Here is a 12,154-nt window from a genome sequence, read left to right as displayed (position 1 = left end):
CTTTCGTGGACAAAGACTCACTTCATCAGATGCATCTGCTCCCGTTCTGGTAACTACACTGGATGCTGACTGAAATTGTGAAATTTTGATGTTATGTTGTTCGAAAAGTGCTCCCCCCCACTCAGATACCACAAGCTCATCTCCACAGCTAGGTGGCAGTATCCTTCTCACTACTGTAAAAGGAGAAAGGGCAGAAGAAGGTGAAAGCAAGATTTAAAAAAATGATTGAGAATTGCTGGGTTGAGTCATTATCTGCATTTTGTGTCTGAGGTTTAATGTGTGAGAACTTACTGAATGATCAGTCTTGGTTACATAACTTGTCTGATTTTCTGAATTTCTAATGTTAGAAATCTTTGCTTGCCATGGCACAGACAATCCCTTAATTCCATTGGAGAACAGACTGATCAGAAATGAAATGAACAAGAATCTGCATTTAAACATTTCTATTTCAGCGTTAGTGGCAAAGCTATCCGGCCGTGGTGGTACAGAACTAGGATAAAGTTCTTCTAAGTTATAAGATTCTGTTGAAACTCTAAATGAATCACTGTGTTTATTGGTAAATTGTAACACCACAATCAGTTCTTTAGGAATTTCATAAACATTAATTCTCTGTAATTCATTAATTGCTTTTAATTCTATTTTGGTTAATAGATAATTCTGCCTTCTGTACTTTGGTTAAAGAAAAAGAGATTTTAATGAGAAATCTAAAGTTAATTAAAATTATTTACAAATTATTTACCTCTGTTTTATAAGGTATGTTGCCTCAGACAATTGTATTTCTTCTGGAATTCTTCCAGGATAGTGGTCACCGACTGGTAGATACAGATCTACCGGTAGATCTTGGAGCCTCTGACAGGTGATCCTGACTGGTTTGGCCAGGAAGCTATCAAATGCTGTCACTTCAGTTGCCCCTCCACCCACTGTCATGCTGTTCCTGCCCTCTGCCTTGGAGCTGCCCTGTGGGAGCCTCCTGCTTCCTGTGCACAGTGTAGGAGGGAGAAGAGAGGGACACTGATGTCAGGGTAGCCCTCCCCCCACCTTCTGTATCCTATCTCCACGCAGAGAGAAGGGAAGAGGATGGAGGGAGCTTGGCAATGCAAAACTGCATTGTGTATCTCTGGTGTGTATACATGGTGTGTATCTCTGTTGTTCTCACAAATACACACAGTCCTTCACTCTCATCTCCCGACCCAACACATACGTGGAGGGTTGCTGTTACTTCTTTTTGGTTTTTGACTAGTCAGTGCATTTCATAATTTTCATGGATGTTGCCGGAGCAGAGAATCCCAGTTAAGAGAGTTTCAACCTGTAGCTGCTTGATGTGTCCTGCATCGTGTCTGTGAAGCAAAAGGGTTTCTCTTGCTGACGGTGTGGAAGGAGCAGGCGGAGCGGCTATTTGCTGAGTTTCAAAAGCCAATCCCAGGGGCTGTGTCTAGACTGGCAAGTTTTTCCGCAAAATCAGCTGCTTTTGCGGAAAAACTTGCCAGCTGTCTACACTGGCCACTTGAATTTCTGCAAGAACACTGACTTCCTACTGTCTGAAATCACTGCTTCTTGCGGAAATACTATGCTGCTCCCGTTCGGGCAAAAGCCCTCTTATGCAAATCATTTGCGCAAGAGGGCCAGTGTAGACAGCACAGTACTGTTTTGCGCAAAAAAGCCCCGATGGCTAAAATGGCGATCGGGGCTTTTTTGCGCAAAAGCGCGTCTAGATTGGCCACGGACGCTTTTCCTCAAAAAGTGCTTTTGCGGAAAAGCGTCCGTGCCAATCTAGATGCTCTTTTCTGCAAATGCTTTTAACGGAAAACTTTTCCGTTAAAAGCATTTGCAGAAAATCATGCCAGTCTAGACGTAGCCAGGGAGTTTGAAACAGCAGTTTGACAGCAAGCCACAGACACATGCCAGGATGTACTGTGCCCAGCCTGTCCCTGGGGTGTTCGTTGCCGCATTGAGCACCATAGATTGCAAGTTCAGTGCTCACTGGAGACCCAGATAGGAAACATGGGGTAGATCAGCTGTATCTTTGCTTTATTTCAGTTTGCTAGCTTTTAAGGATCTACTCTGTCAGCAAAAGAGGGATGGCCAGACTTGCCTGATATTTCTAAGCTCGATCACAAGCAGAACCGCCCCTCCCCCACCATCAACTCTTCACAGTCACTGATGCCTTATAAAGAGGCAAAAAGGAGCCAGGCCCAATTTAATTTTCACCTTTGCAATTAACCTGCAATGACCTGGCTAAGTATCTGCAGGGTAGTTGAGCATTAGGAGGGCAGGTGGATATTCCTCAGACTTTGTTACATTTCACTCCAGCATCCAGTTGGGTTTGAAAGGAGGCCAACGTGGGGTTTGTTTGGCAGTGGCAGGGGAAGAGGAGACATTTCGTATTTGTGCAGGGGGTGATTGTGATTTTACCTGGAGACGTTCATCCATCTGGAAGTGTGACAACCACATTCTCCAACGCCTTTCAAACCCAGACACAGTCAGCAGGGCGACAGCCAGGTGCCATTTAAAGGTAAATGCTTGGATTCCAGTCAGCAGCTGCAAAGGACCAGACTTGAGTATCGGCACCTGAAGGGATAGAAGAAATCAGAGACAGACAGCCAGGCTGATGTGTCTGTTTCTTATCTCCCCACAGAGCAGGGAAGTGGGATGCTTATTTTGAAATAGGGGGCCTCTAGTCCTTCCCAGGGTGCCCTGCTGGCCGCCCTGGCCACAAGGTAACTTCTGACCTAATGCCCTGCTGGAATCAGTTCTGGCTGGCCTTAAATACGATTCAGCATCCAATCAGTGCGGACGCGCTATTTTGAAATAGCAAAAAGCTATTTCGTAATGCATTTTGTGTGTAGACGCGTTATTTCAAAATAAGATATTTTGAAATAATGCTGTAGTGTAGACATACCCTGAGGGACTCAATGGGCAGGTCACCCCTGCACCAAACCCCTTCCAAAGAGCCAAATTACAAACCTGCAATAGGCACTCAGAGAAGCCGTCTAACTTTACAGACAGGACAACATAATGTTAAAGGAGTCTGAACAGGTGTCAGCTCTTTGTTGTCTTGCGATGATTTTCTCTGATGCTTTGCTCCATTTGCTAAATAAACCCACTTGATTTCAGAGAGCTGTTTGTCATTAGCTCTTTTCATAAGCTCCCCAGGGCAAGAGGAACAAGCGAGACTGTATAATAATAGGTGTTTGGCATAGATGGAGGGCTGTCCCCAAATCCTCATCTCAGGGCAAATCTTCACTGGAGGCAGAGCTGTGTCTGCAGCCTGTGGAGACGTACCTCAGCTAGCCTTCTCTGGTTGGCTGGAATAACAGTGGTGAAGCCACCGCCACTTGGACAGCAGCATGGGTTGTAAAAGACACAGAGGAGCCTGGAAGCCTACTTGTGTTGCTAGGCTGTTCTTCTATGATGTCTACCATGACCTAGCTAATCCAAGCTCATTCTGGTGTGTACGTGTGCTGTGGTCACATCACCAGTTGCAGGGTAGACCTTTCTGTAGACTGGGAGACTTGTGAAATCTCATCCCAGAATAGTCGAAGCCTGAGGCCTAAGTAGCCTCGTATTTTGATATCCGCTATAGAACACTTTGAATATGTCTTATATTTCCCTGGGCAGAGGATCAGCCCAGCAATTTCTCTTTCTTTCTTATATGAAACATGTGAATGAGAAGGATTTAGCATTAGTAGGCACCATTGGCTTTGCCAGGCTTGGCACATCGAGAATTTGTGTCTGTACTTATGACTATTATTGTTCAGATTGAGGGCTTGACATGGAGTCGTGTCAAATTGGTCAAGCACCACTGTGAGGGGTACCCCCAAGAAGTGGCCTGCAGAAGTAAGTTGCTGATCTGAGGCAAACGAGCAGTTGTTCGTTAGATGTGCCAAGATGTTTTGCAGAAACATGGTGGCCTAATGGGCCTTACACCATCTGGGGTGGCACAAGATGTTTTGAATAATGATCATGGGATTTTCCACAGCCAGAGTTGCAAGAATTCCAACGCCCAAACGGTGGTTGGACATTTCAAATCTTTCCCGGAAGCAGGGGTCATCTGTTGATTGGCCCACAGCAGCCTTGCCAGTAAGACACCAACTGTATAAAACAAGCTGTTTGGGTCAAAGTATTTCTCCTGACTCTAAATTATCTGGACGAGCGAGACGGTGAACAGAACTGTCATCACCTGACTCCTGGGAGTACCCCTGTCTGGTAACTACTATTATCACTTTTCTCATAATCTATTAACTCTTCTTTTAAAGTCCTGTCCAGAGAGACAACTGTGAGACCCCTGAAGAGAAGAACAGAGTTGTCATAACCCCTTGGGAGAGTGAACTACCTGAATGAAATTCCAGGTGTCTCATGAAACCTTTTGGGGTTGTGTGAAGCTAGAGAACACGTCTTCATGCAACTTGGAATGAAGTAGTAGCAATACTACAGCTGTTACGGTTACCACAGTGAAAATTTGGCCATTTAAAGCTATCAGAGTTAAAATCAGCTACAGGAGATTCAAATTATCCAAATTGCCTTCATCAGGAAAACCTAATACTCTAATTGCAGTGTGTCTCCTCTAGCAGTCCAATGATGAACTAACGTGAAGACTGCAGGAACTGCAGTTTGGGAGGGTTTCCAGAGGAAGGGATGATGGTAGCAGGAAATGGGGTTGTAAATGAAGGTGAAGGTAGGGAGGAGAGAAGATGGGGACAGAGAGAAAGAGAGAGCAGGCAAGAAAGAACTAGATAAAGGGGTATGGTGAAGACTGGAAGGCGAAGAGAAAGGGCAGGGAGGAGGTAAAGGAAGAGAACAGGTTGGATGGAGAAGAACAAAGGGAGGCAGCAATAAAGATAAAGAAGAGAAAAGGGGAAGGAAAGAAGGACAGATGAAGGCAGATGGGATATAGCCACATGGGACAGCAGCCTCCTTGGTGCTGATTAAGCACTTGCAAGCACTAGCAGTCCAGTTGCCTGCAAACATCAGCACAAATAATGAGGAGAGGTGGTGCTGGAGCAGCTCACAGCACTGTGAGTGCCAGGAAATAAAGCTGATCATCTAACCACCTTCCTCCTCCTTCCTGTGCTTGCTTGCTTACTTACTTTAAGGGCTGTGTTAAAGCACATAAAGTGTGTCAATGTGCGATAATGCTCCACTCTACACTCTGACAAAAGAGGAAGAACTTTTGATTTGTCTAGAGACTGAACCATTGTTTCCAGTATTTGCATATTTACTTACCTTTGAATGTTTAATGAAAGTGTCCTAAAATGGAAGATGATTGGTAAAATTCCAGAGAGACTGGAATGGTTGCAATGAGAGCTTCCCAGCTGGGAGAAGAGGCAAATCACACTTTCTACGGGCTAACTGTGAGCCTGCTAGTACTTCAGTAATTACACAGTGTTACAGCCCCACTCACTCAAATTTGGCCTGGCTGCCCTTCCCTTTCATGACAGAAGGGCAACTAGACCACATCTGAGTGAGTAGTGTTGTGCCTTCATGTGCCAGGTAGCAAAGCCACTCACTTCAATGTGAGTGGCTTTGCCCTCCCTCATGACTACGTATTTACAGCCCCGTCAGTGAGTGACATGGGGACTGGGCACAACACCCACTAACAAATCCAACCCTGAAAATGTTGTGGCTATTGATGTGTATGCTTTGAGAAAGCCCCTTGATACCACAAGCCATTGCTGCAAAGAGGTGGCAGTACCCATCTCTATATTGTAAAATAGCAGAAGGAAGGTGTTGGTAAAATAGGTGCTAATATCAGGCAAAATTGAAAAAAAGGTTGAGAACTGTTGGTTTAAATCAATATTATCATGATTGTCTGCAGTTTAATGTGTGATAGCTAATAGAATTGAGAATTTTGTCTGAGTTTACAAATTCTAACAGTTCTTTGCTTGCAAATTCTCACATTCCTATAATTCCACTGGGCTGATCAGAAATGAACAAAAGAGAACCAGGATAAAGTTTTCCTAAATAATAAAACCATCCATGAATTGATGTGGTTTATTATTTCTTGATCAATTGTAACAGCACATGATGAATTCGTTCTTGGAAATTTCACAAACATGAGTATCTACCACCTTTCTTTTGATTTCTGTAATTTCTTAATTGCTTTTAATTCTCTTTTGGGCAATAAAATGCACAAATATGTGATAAATCTGCAGTCTGTACTTTGGCTAAGGAAAAAATAAATTCCAATGCGAAAGTTTATATAATTGATTCATTAAAATTATTCCCAAGACATCTCATTTTAAAAGAACACCTACCAAAAATGTTTAAATTAAAGCAATATTTCCATAGTTTAGCAGCTCACAATTCTCAATGTTCTAGCAACTTCCATCTCCTTTCTGTCTTGGTGTCTCTTGTCTGCAGTGTCACCGAGTTCCTGGTCAGCCTTCCGCCATGAAGATCCTTCATCTAGTCTTTGCTGTTGTTTTCTTGCTGCTCCTGGATGCACCAGGTAAAATGTCAATGAAAACAATCAATGATATAAAGGGTTACCTGGGAACCTGTATGAAGATTGTCTAGTGTTTTCCATTAACATTTTTTTCTACCTTTCTTTGAGCTCTAGCATCTGCCTCTAAGAATAACCATTGAGGTTTCATTGATCTATGGCCTGTCAAAACAAAATCCTTGTCCTCTCCATTGTTTCCTCATATCTTGCTGAAGTATGCTGTGTAAGCTAACCCACCTTCTCTCTGCATGGCATACACTCTTCTCAAAATGGGCAATCACAGAACTGAGCATCTGGCGTTAAATGGAGTCTGACCAACTCCTTATATACTCATGGGTTCTGCTTCTGACTGTTGTTAATAATTCTCTGCCGTTTTCAACCTGACTTATTATGAACCTGGTATCGTGTCCCACTGAGAAGTTATACTGCAAAGAAAAGAATCCAGGTCCTTAAAGTGGCAGTCTCCCTCTCTTTGCCCCAATGTTTCTCAATACCTTTCACAAAAATGTGCTTGTCTTTCCCCGCCCCTCCCAAGAAATAATATCATCTCTTTGTGGGACAATATTTGTAGATGTGTCAATGAAGCGTGTAGGGTTTCAGTTTCTATCCTTTGGCGGAAAAGAGTTTTGGGAAAACACAACTTAGGGTGTTCAAAATATTCTAAAATATTTGGCTGTCCACATTTGGGCTGCCCTTTCAAAACAACAGGTCAGTCAGGGAAAACTGAACACTGCCAGTTAGGTAGAAACTATTCATGAGGGCATGGGCCATTGGTGAAGGCAGGGCTGGAAGGCCCTGCCCCTCCTATTAGGCCCCGCCCGTGGGATGTGGGGTGGTATGCCACATGCATGCTCCCCACTTCCAACCATAGGGCTTGGAGGGGAATGGATGCATGTTTGCCATAGCCTGCCCAACCCTGGTGGAAGGCGTACCGCGCCGCATGGCCTGGCCAAGTCCAGGCCAGCCTGGAGCACTGGGGAGAGGGAGGAGGCTGGGCTGGGCCGCACTGCATGCTGGGATGCGCAGAACACCAGAGAGGGAGGTAGTAGGACGCACTGCTCCACATGGCCTAGCCTAGCTCAGCCCAACCCAGCCTCTTGAGCACCAGGGGAGAGAGGAGGTAGGGTGTGCTATGCCTTGCGGCTTGGCCCGGCCCAGCCTCTCCAGCCCCAGAGCACTGGAGGAGGAAGAACGATGCGCCACATGGCCTGGCCCAGCCTTCCCAGCTCTGGAGTACTGGGAGGGTGAGCACTAGGGGCAGCAACACTCCACCCGCAGAACATGGATGGGACTATGCCTGGTGGTTTGGGAAGGCAGAGCCTTCCCCCGCCTTCCATACCTGTCGCCCATGCCTCAGGGAATCTTTTGAAGAAAATTTGAGTGGAGTCTCATAGACAGGCAGATATTTATCCCCGAAGGGACTTTCTCAAGCCCTTCTCCCTCAGAAAGTTATAGTCAACCAACCCGGCACAGAGCCAGTCAACCCTCCTTAGCCAAACTGCATTGCTGATATCACATGGCACATGACTGTGAGAGCCAGAGGGAATCCACACCTCAGCCCATCCAGAAAGAGAAGTTAGTAAAGTAGGCAGCCCCTAGCTTTCTGTCCTTTATATTCATGGGCCATTGGAGGATACCCATACTCGGAGCTACGGTTCTGAAATCTCCAGCTAGAAAATCAGTGCCCCAGTTTATTTAAATTGCTGCTTTCCATTCTAGGAGACTGCCATTGAACTTGGAGAGAACGGCAGCCATTTAAATAACCCGTGGTAAACGTTTGGCCTAGAAGATAATGGGGCTGACTTGGTCCGGTCTCAGTAAATGGGAAACGCCTGGCATCCTGAAACCACAACCCTTCCTTTGCCCTGCTCTGCAGAATGATGATTCAGACTCTTTTTTTCTTTCTTAGGATTCTCCAAGGCCAGAACGACCCCAGGGGACTGTAGATACCGAGGTGGATCCTGCTTCCTTTGGCGATGTCCCACCCCTTCTATATACATTGACAAATGCATTCCGTTTGGCCACTGCTGTCAGAAGTAAGCTCGGCGTTCCCCGGGAGTGACTCTGCCGTGTGAGCGGGAATGTTCAATGTTCTCTTTCCATATAACGGCCGATGAATCCTTCCCTCCTTAAAGCAGCACAGTTCTTAGCCCTTTAATTCCCCCCTTTCACACACTGGGGCGAGTGGTCATTCGACAAATCTCGGTGATGTCAATGTTAACGTTATTCAGAATGAATGCAAAGGGTCTAAGCAGAAAGGTTTCTCCATAAGGTTAACTTGGACACCTTGCAAATCTGCTACCCCTTTTATTTCTGTTCTGTTTCTTTCTGACTGAATGGGCCCTAAGTTACAGAAGATATTCAGCTAGTCAAATTTATGTTGCAGCAGGAACAGGTCAGACAGGGCCATCCTCAGACATACGCAGCATACACAATAGCACAGGACACCTGAAAATTTGAGGCAGCCCCAAATTATCCCCTCCTTCCCTGCTCACTTGCTCCTCTTAGACAGCTGGCCTCTGTGCCCTCATTCCAGAGTGTAGAGGAGCCATTGGGTGCTTCTAGAGAATTTGCAAGCAGCCGCTTTTGTGCAAAAACTTGCCAGCTGTCTACACTGGCCACTTGAATTTGCACAAGAGCACTGACTTTGTAATGTACTTTGGCTCCCGCTCGGGAAAAAGCCCTCTTGCGCAAGAATACTTGCCCAGCAACACCTGTATCCAGTTGCCCCGCACCTTCTGGCTATCGTGCCCTGGGCATGGGCCCAGTGTGCCCATCCCTAAGGCTGGCCCTGAGGTCAAGGGAAGCTCCGGGCCCTGAAACAAGCCAAACAAGGAGAGTGGAAGCCCCTCTTCCCTCAGTAGTCCCCTTCAGGTAACTTTCATTAATCCCCATAAGTTGAAAGAACAGTTCTGGTCCTAGAAATGGAGTTAGGAGGGTAAGAGATTTTTTTCCACCCATTAAAATACTAGAGAGAGGGCAAGAGACATGATGTTGTGAGCTCCTTAGGGCTTCAGGGTGTGAGCAAGGGTCTTAGGCATGGCTTCCGGTGCTAGTAGCTGTAATGCTAATCTCTTGGCCAATTCACTGAGCATGCCCAGAGAGCCATGCTGGCGGAGCCGCTAACATTGAACTGCCATCAGAACTGAGGCCTTACTAGACCTGCTAAATTGAATGCCAGAAGGTAGATCTTCACCTTCTACCTGCACTGGAGATCCATCTTCTGACATTTGATTTAGTGGGTCTAGTAAGGACCTGCTGAATCAAACACTGAGGGTGTCCCTAGGTGGTGCCAGTACTCCTTGATTTGTGAAGAGTAAGAGAAGCTGATGGGAGAATTTGCTCTCGCCAACCTTCCACTGTGGAGAGAGTGCCAAACTCCACTTAAAGTACATTGATTCCAGCTATGTTATTTATGTAGATGGAGTTGCGAACCTTAAGCTGACTTTCTGGGTCTAGTATAGAAGGGTATGTCTACACTACCCTCCTAGTTCGAGCTAGGAGGGTAATGTAGGCATACCGCACTTGCAAATGAAGCCCGGGATTTGAATTTCCCGGGCTTCATTTGCATAAGCAGGAAGCCGCCATTTTAAAATCCCCGCTGGTTCGAACCCCATGCAGCGCGGCTACACGGGGCTCAAACTAGGTAGTTCGGACTAGGCTTCCTATTCCGAACTTCCTATTCTGAACGTCCTATTCCACGAGGTGTACCGGTAGTTCGGAATAGGAAGCCTAGTCGAACTACCTAGTTCGAGCCCCGTGTAGCCGCGCTGCACGGGGTTCGAAGCAGCGGGGATTTAAAAATGGCGGCTCCCCGCTTATGCAAATGAAGCCCGGGAAATTCAAATCTCGGGCTTCATTTGCAAGTGCGGTATGCCTACATTACCCCGCTAGTTCGAACTAGCGGGGTAGTGTAGACATACCCGAACTGGCCTGTGTTAGGCTGTAGGTAGAATTAGACTTTTCCTACATTCTTTCAGAGTTAGTTAGTTATCACCTAACTAAGCATGTCTCATTTTAGGTGCAGCTGTAGACAAGATGTCTGTTTGGTAAAACAACTATATGGATATACATTGTGCTTTTCTATATTATATAGGCTTTGTAGGCAGACAGATCATCTGTTTAAGATGCATATAACTGTTCATTTTGAAATGCCAAAAGGATGTCGCAGTGGGGATAAAGGATATTCTGTGCTGGGGCTAATCAAGAACTTCTTCACTCACCTTTCAGTGAATGGGGTGTTCTTCCCAGGCCATATGATTTGATACAAAATCAGATCCTTCTTCCATTGGAGGACATAAAAGAATCTGATTCTTTTGTCTTCATACAGGCGGTAGTTCAATTGATTGTCTGAGCAAGATCTCTGGGAATCCAGCAGACAGCTACTTGCTTCTAAAATCAACAGATTCTGCTTCAACGGACCCTTGAAACGCTATTAAGTTCAGCTAGAAAGAAACCTGTTAGCTGGAGGAATACCAGACGAGAGCCCTCAAAAAATATAAATCAAATATTTGTTACTTTCCTTTTAATAAAAGCAAGTTTGTATGATATTGTTGTATCAAAATGTGTGTGTGCTGTTGGGAGACAAGGTGGCTGTTTCCATACTTCTTCTCTTTAGAAATCTACCTGATTTAACTATAAAAAATACAATAAAATATTCTAAAAGTTACCCCTCCCATGTTAATACCACCCAAGAGTATTTGTAAACAATGGTCCATATCTCTTTAGGTTCCAACCAACTCCTGTGGGTAGTTCTTTATTTTTATAGTTATTACAAACCCTATCAGTTTGTGGTATCAGAGGAGCTGGGTTTATTCCCAGCTTGACTGTACGGTGTGTAGCCCTCACCCCAAAACTCTATTGCCTTAGACCTTCCTTCTGCTCTGAATTCCCGTCGTCCAAAATGAGGAGAACAGAGGAAACAAAACCCAGTTGGGGTATGTCTACCCTGCATGCTTATTTAGGAATAAGCTATTCCGGAAGAAATACTCCAAAATAGCTTATTTTGAAATCACACGTCTACACTACAGGGAAGCCTCAAAATTACTCTGAGGCAGGCTCCCCTTATGTGGACACACTACCTCAATTTAGAGCCCCAGGAAGCACTGGGGAGTAATTACTTAGAATGGTCCTGGTGAGGAGCCATTTTGAAATAGCAGCAGTGGAGCGTCCACACTACTGCTATTTTGAAATAGCTATTTCGGAATAGGCGTCATTCCTCGTGGAATGAGGTTTACAGAAGTCGGAATAAGCTATCCGTTATTTTGAATTCATTTCGAAATAACAGAATTGCTGTGTAGACCAGGGCTCCTCAACTTTGGAAGCCCTGGGGACCACAATGATGCTCACAGCACATGCCCAGGGCTGCAAATTAAGTGTGGTTGAATATACTTGCAAATATATGCAAATAGCTTCTTTCACACTGACTGGCATGAATACAAAAATTAAGCCTTAACCTGCAGCGCTGGACCCAAATGTGGCGAATGGGAGCCAGTCAGCACCTCTCAGGCTCTGCCCATAAGGCTAAGCAGCCAGCACTTCCCATAATGCCCCAGTGCTCCCAGCACCTCCTCTCTGGGGGCTAGAAATGCCAACACCTTGTGCCTGCCTGTTCCAGCCAGCCCGTCCTCGTGCGTCTTTCAATTCTCACCTCGCCTGGGCGACACCTCACTGTGGTGGAGAGTGTTCCCAGTGGAAGCCATGTTCAAAGGA

The 12,154-nt window shown here is 45.5% G+C and overlaps 2 long non-coding RNA genes across 6 annotated transcripts in view; one reads left to right on the top strand and one right to left on the bottom strand.

Moving 5' to 3' along the window:
- Positions 1-12,154, bottom strand: part of LOC102455932 (uncharacterized) — a 45,444-nt gene that overhangs the window by 16,087 nt on the left and 17,203 nt on the right. The window contains exons 1-3 of one of the 5 annotated variants that reach the window (XR_003086916.2): positions 10,666-10,801; positions 6,255-6,435; positions 2,413-2,568 (exon numbers count right to left, since the gene is read on the bottom strand). This is a non-coding gene — a long non-coding RNA (uncharacterized LOC102455932). Of the gene's footprint in view, positions 1-739; positions 928-2,412; positions 2,569-3,282; positions 3,401-6,254; positions 6,436-10,665; positions 10,802-12,154 lie in introns of those variants that run through there. The other 4 variants (XR_012902466.1, XR_003086917.2, XR_012902467.1 and 1 more) reach the window with 4 other exon arrangements.
- On the top strand, positions 3,836-10,911 carry LOC112543701 (uncharacterized). Its single transcript, XR_003086915.2, has 4 exons — positions 3,836-4,206; positions 6,361-6,448; positions 8,352-8,478; positions 10,773-10,911. It is a non-coding gene; the product is annotated as an uncharacterized LOC112543701 (long non-coding RNA).

This window comes from Pelodiscus sinensis, chromosome 3 (genome assembly GCF_049634645.1).
Source record: "Pelodiscus sinensis isolate JC-2024 chromosome 3, ASM4963464v1, whole genome shotgun sequence".
Classification (NCBI taxonomy): Eukaryota; Metazoa; Chordata; order Testudines; family Trionychidae; genus Pelodiscus; species Pelodiscus sinensis.
The sequence above is the reverse complement of the archived record's forward strand: the minus strand, read 5'-3'. Positions and strand labels throughout refer to the sequence as shown.